Source organism: Chrysochloris asiatica, unplaced genomic scaffold, assembly GCF_000296735.1.
Source record: "Chrysochloris asiatica unplaced genomic scaffold, ChrAsi1.0 scaffold00144, whole genome shotgun sequence".
Classification (NCBI taxonomy): domain Eukaryota; kingdom Metazoa; phylum Chordata; class Mammalia; order Afrosoricida; family Chrysochloridae; genus Chrysochloris; species Chrysochloris asiatica.
The window spans coordinates 4,848,947-4,856,635 of NW_006408662.1; positions in this window are offsets into that span (position 1 = coordinate 4,848,947).

The window sequence follows — 7,689 nt, forward strand, 5'->3', positions numbered from 1 at the left end:
CCCGGGCCCGCCGCCCCGGGCAACTGGCGGCTTAGCGCAGGCCTCCGGCTCCTTCTGCTCCGGGTTCCCGAGGGCCGCCTCTGGCCACCTCGGGGCCCCGCGCTGGCCGCGGAGGAGGCTCGGACCAGGAGAGAGTGCAGCCGAGGATCAGGACCCGCTGGGGAGGAGCTCGCGAAGTCACTTCCAGGCGCGGACAGGAAAGAAAGCCGAAGCGGAGAAATACCGGCGCTCTCCTCGCCCCCGCCTGCGCTGGCTGGGTTTCTGCTGCAAGTTGTCCGCGACCCAGGCCGAGACTCGGGACGGCTGCGCGGGGGCGGGGCGGCGCGCCACCCTCCCTGCCGCCGGCGAGCGCAGGCTTTCGCGCGGGCCGCTCAAGGCAGCATCGGGAACACTCCTGAACTTTTGAGCATCCGTCACCCAGGGAGGACTTTTTTACGCAGTTACATTTTTTCCGGGCCGCGGCGCCCCGCCCCCCGCGGCGGCGGCAGCCAATGGGAGCCGAGAGCCGCGGTGAATGCGCTCCAGCGAAAGGTCCGGCGCGCCTCGCGCTCCAGCTCTGGGCCGCGCTGGCAGTCCCGCGCTGCGCGCCCCGCCCGCCCGCCCGAGCCCCGCTTGCCCATAGCCGCCGGTGGCCCGCCGGTACCTCTCCCTGGCTGGGCGCGGGCTCTGGCTCTCCCCATTCTTCCCCTCAGACTTCCTGGGTCCCTCGGTGGCCCCAAGCTGACATTTTCTCGTCCCACCGGCTCTCCCGCGGCCACTTGGTCGAGCCTCCAGTCTCTCGCGTGGACGTTCACACTGCCCTTCGCCTCCCGGGCCGTTGCCAGCGCCTAGTAGTCTGGGCCTCGTCCCTCCTCTCTGCTCCTCCGCTGGCGCTTTCTTACCCCCCACCCCCCATCCCTTTTGTCCTTTCCGATTTCCAGTGTGAACACAAGGCATGGATGTCTCCAGCGCCCACCCCCCAAAAAAAACCCCAGCATTTGTGGGTTATCCCATCTGATCTCAGTCACAAAGGGTATGGTTTTAAGGACACCGTCAGAGCCGTGCTCTGTTCCCAGCGGGGAAGGAGTTGTCACCATCTTCTCACCCCTTCCCCAAATCTTCCACAATAGGAATAAGGGAGGGGTAAGGGGCCCCTGCCATCAGCTTTAGGTGCGTCCTGCGCTGGTCGAACCCATTTCCGACCGCCCGAGTCCTTGGCTCACAGGTCCCTCGGTGGTGTCCCAAGGGTTAGGTTAGCTCGGGCTGTGGCCGCCCTCTTGTTCCCCGCGCTCCAGCTACTCGCTGGAGCCGGGTCGTGACAGGCTCGCCGCCCACTAGCCCTTCTCGTTCGACTAAGCACGCTTTGGCTCAGAGGAGACGGTCAGGCTGTGCGCTCCGGGACATTAGCAGGTGTGATCACAAGAGGCAAATATAATTACGTCCAGGAGATCACCGCTTCTCCGGGCCACTCCATCTCTACCCGCGGGGCTAGAGGCTCACAGACCTTACGAGTGTGTTGGGGGGTGTTCAGAATCACACCTGCAGGGCGACTTGGGAATGGGCGGAAGGGGGAGTACTGACAACAAGCCTGGAGGACTGAGATTGTTTTCCTGATGGAAAGAAGAGAAATACAAGGGGGAAACGAAGGAGCAGGGGAGAGACGGGCCTCCCTCCGCCTACACTGAAAGCAACTCTGAAAAAGACCGTCATGGAACCAGAACATCAGGTCCTTTGCTAGAATTCCGAAAGGGCCGAGTTTGGGAGAGTGTGGAGACGTGTGACAAGTGAAATACGTCCGCTCCCACAATTTCTGGCAATCTTTAACTCCCAGGACGTGTTGGGAACCCCTTTTGACTTCCCGGCTCCAAACCCAGCTTACTAACTTCTGCACTAAATTTGTAATTGCAGTCTCCATGGTCAAATGGAAAAGGGTTCTGCCTTGTGTGGCTAGCACCGCTCTTGGAACGTTAAAAAACAAAACAAAACAACAACAACAACAAAACCTAGCGTGTTTCCGAATTGGCATTTATAGCAAAGGAAGAGGAGAACCTGCTACGTCTATAATTCGCCTTAGGTGGTGGGGGATTGCCCGGAAGTTTGGAATCCTGAGGTAGCCACCTCCTGGCCAAGCTGTGCACTCGGATAATTTGCGACTTCTTTCCCAGAGTGTTCATAAGCACAAGTCATTGAAAGATTGGGGGAACTTCCACATCTCTCAGCAGGAGACGCTGTACTTGGTGGCTTTTAAAGACACTTGGAAGAGGGTGAAGGAAAGCCCCACACTTTGAAACCCCAATTCGTGTCCTACTCCTGATCCTTCTCCTCTGATGTCTGTTCATCCGGCTTCCTTGGCCGAGGTTTTATGAGACGATCTAGCTTTAGCCTGGGGCACAATTAAATGACTGGACACCTCGTCATTTGGTGAGTTCAGTCTGTAAACTGCGTCTCCACCGCTCCCAGGGCACGGAGATGGACGTAGCGACTCGTTGGCTTTCTTTGTGCGGGAAGTGCCAACGGGGCCCAGATTTGCAATCGATCGTAGTGCCCCCCCCCCATTCACCATCTCCTTCACCCCCTTCCCCTCATCTCCAGAGAAGTATAAGCAGTTTGTTATGTAAATTTCGAATCTAAAGCTATCCTTGGTTCTCTTGTTTGGTATTAACAGTCGTCGTTGTGAAATTAAGATCTGGCTTGGGAGTTTGGGGGCGGAGGGTGCAGTTTTATAAATATCAACTTTCTGCAGGTTTAGCGCTGGATATTCGCCAGAAAAAGATATTTGCGTTTGTGTTTTATAAGCTGACTCGGAAGCAAACCTCCATGTCAACGGCTTAATTGTATTTCAGGCACTTGGTTGTTTAGTGATGTGCTATTTGAACGTTAAGACACAAACATAATATCTGTAAAGGATGGATTCAAGGTTGTTGGTTTGTTTTTGGTTTTTTTTTTTGGCTTAAGTTTTATGTGTCCCTCTTTTGCTGCTCAATGAGGCAGTTCAATCATGCGTCTCCCCCAACGACCCCAGCGGGTAGTTTTTCCTGCTGTACTTACAGCTTGGAGACCCCGCAGGCGACAATGGTAATGGATGTTTGGTGGAACTGTCGCTTGGCCGTCACCCCTCTCGCAGACCAGCCAGCCAGGGTTACAATTCTCTGGGCCCCCGATGGGATCTTAGTTAGAAGGGGGAGTGACGTCACAGCAATGTTTAAAGCAGGGCCTCCCGCTCCCGTTTTGTAGCGAAAAGACCAGGAAGGGAGGAGATGTGATGACCACTCCAGGAAATGCCCGGATTTGGCACTATGAAGCACCGAAAGGATAGTGTGTGTATTATTTTTCTTTTTGTTCTTTTTAAAGTCAAGTGGAAGGAATGGGTTGGCAGCGTGGGGTCCCGAGTCCAAGAAATGACTTTGTCTTCATTGTCAGAGACCCCTCGGGAACCTTCCAGCATGCCTCCCCGACTTACCCACACCTCTCTCCCCGCCTGTGGTGTGTCCACTTATCCTCACCCTTACTCTCGGTTCCACCCTGGAAGTCGGACGTGTTGGGAGCCAGGACGCTCTCACGCTCGCCGAGGGGTTCCGCTCCTGGCCGGGAAGCTGCGGGAAACAGGAAAGGCCGGCTTAGGGTCTGAGGGAAAGGGCGCCCAAGAGGTGGATCCATCAGGAGCTCTGCACACAAGGAAGGAGGCTGGAAATCCTCAGCCGTCCAACATCGTCCCCTTGACGTCGTGAGAAGTGGACAATTAAGACTATTGTCCCAAGAGTGCTACTTAAAAAATTCCAGTAGTCTAAAATTTACAAACAACTGGACGGGAGTGTGGGGTGGTGGAAGCCGGAGGGGTTTCGAACTTAGTGCTCCATTTGGCCTCGTTTGCGAAGACCAGAAACGCAGGATCAGGGATGCTAGCCTGGTGTCAATAACCGTTATTCGTTGTCAAACTGCCAGCCCATCAGGTAGGGTTTATATCATCTGTGTGACTTCAGAGGGGCATCAATACCCACACTGTCTGGGTGGCTAAGACGCAGGGAGGACTGGCTCCCTTCTCCTCGGTTGGTGGAGTTTATGAGTTAGAGGTTCTGTTCCCGCAGTTTCCTCCTTAGTAGAAATCTAATTCCTACAATAGCAGAACATGTGATTTTCAGTCACGTTTTAAAGAAAAGATGGTACACACTGCCTGTTTACATGACTGAATTCATCAGGTAGTTGCTCCCTTGGGACGGCCTTCCTCGGAGAGTTTGTGTGAAGGAATAATTTAATTTCATCTTCCAACTTCCCAAAACGGCTGGTTCTGCCACTTATTTACAGGGAGTGGGATAGAGAACATACCAACATCTATTGGAGTTCGTTATCCCCTCCAGCCTGCCTGCAGACCCCCAGCCCACCTGTAGCGCTCCTGCAGGAAAGTCCCAGTGGCTCTCCACGTTCAGGGTCCAACTCAGCATCAAGAAGGGGTTATAAGATGCTGGAAAGGAATCTGTCTTTTAACTTGGGCGTTTGACTTCAAAAGACCAGTAGAGGAAGATGTTGCTAAGAGCCGTCAAGTCTGTTCTGACTCTTTTCCGAGGTACAGCTGGTGGGTTTGAACGGCTTGGATATACACATGTATTATATGTGTGTGTCCAGGACAAGAACAAAGTTTGTAATGGGGTAGCTGGTCAGAAAGGTGGAGGGGTGCGTGTGTACTCGCCTCGGGCTTTGCCTCCTCCGGACCCAAGAGGGCCGCGAGCTCCAGGGCCTGCAGGGGCAGAGCCCCCATCCCCTCGCGGTCGCGCCCAGGCCCGGACGATCTGAGCGCCGGCCACTGGAGGACCACTGGCGCAGGTACTGGGGTGAAAAGCGCGCGCGCCTGCACCGGATGCGTTTTGGCAGTGACGATTGCAGGAAAACCTTTGATCAGCTGGACAGACAGACTTAAGTCCGGAACCGCGGACAGGTGAACCTAACAAATAACTGGCCTGCGGGGGTCTCCGGGGTGAACGATCGTGAGATTTTCTTCCGCCTCCTAGAGCTCCCTTCACCGAGCCCATCCCACCCACCTGGGACGGCCCAAAACGCCGCACCTTCGGGCAGGCTGGGGTGCCACAAGGCGCCCGCCCTGGCCTCGCACCTTCGGCCTTGCGAGGTGCAGCCGTGGCGACCGTCTGTCGGAGCTGAGTGTTTGCATCTCTCTGGAAGAGCCAGGCCGCCACCTAGCTCGGTGCACCGCGACAGGCCTTTCCCAGACCTCCGAGGAGAAGGATTGGTAGTTACGTGTGCAGTCGTTTCTGGAGCTGCCGACCGCTTTCCTGGGAATGGAGGGGACAGGAACGCAGAAGCTGGGGAAAGCGCCCAGTCCTCTTCGGACCCTAGGTAGCCGAACCCAAGAGCACCCCTTGGCCATTTCCGCGCCATTCTCCCACCGGTCTAGGGGCCCCCGCGCACCACCCCTGGACCACACCTGGGTGCCCACGCTGGTACTGCGTGCTCCGAGCGCCCCCTGCTGCCCGCACCTCCGTGCGGGCTCTCTCCCACCATTCGAGGTGGCTTCGCGGGAGGGCCTGATTGGCGAAAGCCACGCCGCTGTAGTGGGAGCTCACAGGGTCTGAATCCCCGTTTTTCCATGTGCAACACTCACTGCCTAGGGTCCAGGCGGGACTGGTCTGACCACACGGCCCCATAGAAGAGACCCAGCCTCAAGCACAGACCAGGAACATATTTCTGTTCCTGGAGTCCGAGTTGCCCCCGAATTGGGGGCTTTCAGCTACTGGCTACAAATTCCTTTCAGGAGGCCCCTTTTTAATTGAGGTGCAAGTTACAAAAAAACCAAGGCCCGCTTCATCAAGCCAATGACTTTCTGCGAGATGCCAAGGAACGGATTTACTGGGAGCCAGGTTTGCCAATAAAACTTGCAAACGAAGACTGCTGGTTTCCAGGAAAATGTACATCTGTTTTTAAACCAATCTTTCGTCTTTAATCGCTCAAACCTGAACCTCTAAAGAGCCGGTCTTGGAGAACAGGCCTAATGGGTGGTGGTGATGATCCTTGCTGGTGGCGGTCTCACACCCCCACATGCATTTACACACCCTCGGAGTCACCCGTGTGAAAACACACAGACCATGCACACCCACAGCTCTACCCGTGAGAGGTTTGCCAATGTTTACATACACAGCAGACACCACACAAAGCTAGACACTGGCTCCCAGCGAAGTATGCTTTAGGATTAGCACTATTGAGTTTGGAAATGAAGACAGAAGAAAAGATGGCAAATACAGAGGCAAGATTTGGGGGGAATATTAAACAGAAACAAATTTATGACAGGAAAGGAAACACTCACTCCATAGTATTGAGCCACTAATTCATAGTTGCCCTTGTATTTTTTAAAGGTCAACAGTTGTTTAGAGTTAAGATGCAAATTGAGGGCAAATGAATCTAGTTATTCACTATTTACCATAGATGTTGTTTTGTTTGGGGTTGCAAAGACCCCGGCTATGATTAGAATATTTCCATTCATTTAATGAGACAGCTCGTTCTCTTACCACTTGATTTTGGTTCTTGTGTGAGTGCTAATGAAGGGAACATTTGTTGAATTCTATTCTTAACCACAGACAGTAATAACAATAATAATATTAATGAGAGATAAGACACATTGAGCCCTAATAATGCTGTCATTCTGCCAAGTACTTTAATTAATCATTTCATTCCATCAAGAACCCTAAAATGGGTGAAGCCCTGGTGTGGCATTGTAGGATAGGCACTCCACTACAAGGTTGGTTGGGTATGAACTGCAAGGTCAGCAGTTCAAATTCACCAGCCACTCCTAGGAAACCCTATACAGGGTCGCTGTGGATCAGAACAGTATCAGCAGCACTTAGTAACAGCAATACAAAATGGGTACTATTACCTGCAACTTATGCAAGAGAAAATTTAGGCTTAAAGAAGCTGTGTAATTTGCCAAGGTTACAAGGTCTTCACGATTGTATCGGTTCCTCTAAACTGAGTCACTTAATATTCTTTTGATACACTTCACAGCTCTTGTGTTTGAAGTATTGTCTGCAACATATTTATTTAAATAAAGCCCAATACACTTGAAATGAGTGATAGTCCTCACAACTGTTTTTTGCTGTGTTTTGATAGAACTATTGATGCCATTTAAGAGACATCATTTTTATGCCACAAAACAGGAGCCCTGGTGGCACTGCAGGATAAGCACTGGACTGCTAACTGCAAGGTCGGCAGTTCAAACCCACCAGCTGCTCTTGAAAAACGTATACAGGGGCAGTATGAGTCGAAACAGATTCGAAGACACACAACAACAACGTGGATCAGAATCAACTCGATGGCAGTAGGGTTGGGAAGAACAGTAAATGAGGGTCTGAGTGTTACAGTTAAGCACTTGAGTACTAGTTGAAAGATTGTCTGTTTGAGTCCACCCAGAAGTTTCTCTGAAAACAGGTAATCTGCTTGTTTCTGAAAGACCACCATACCATGAAAACCCTACGGAGGAGCAATTTTGCTAAGCACACAGAATCAACTTATCAGCAACCATTAACTGGAAGAAAGGAAAAATGATTGCCACTTAACTTGTTATATGACATCTCCGTTTCAAAGACATTAAAATGGGGAAAAAATATGTGAAACTTTTCAGTTCAGTGAAACTTTTACTGCCTTATACATCGAATCACTACATTACAGAAGCCTTCTTTATGCTCTACATTAGTCTGTTGTGAAGTTGTT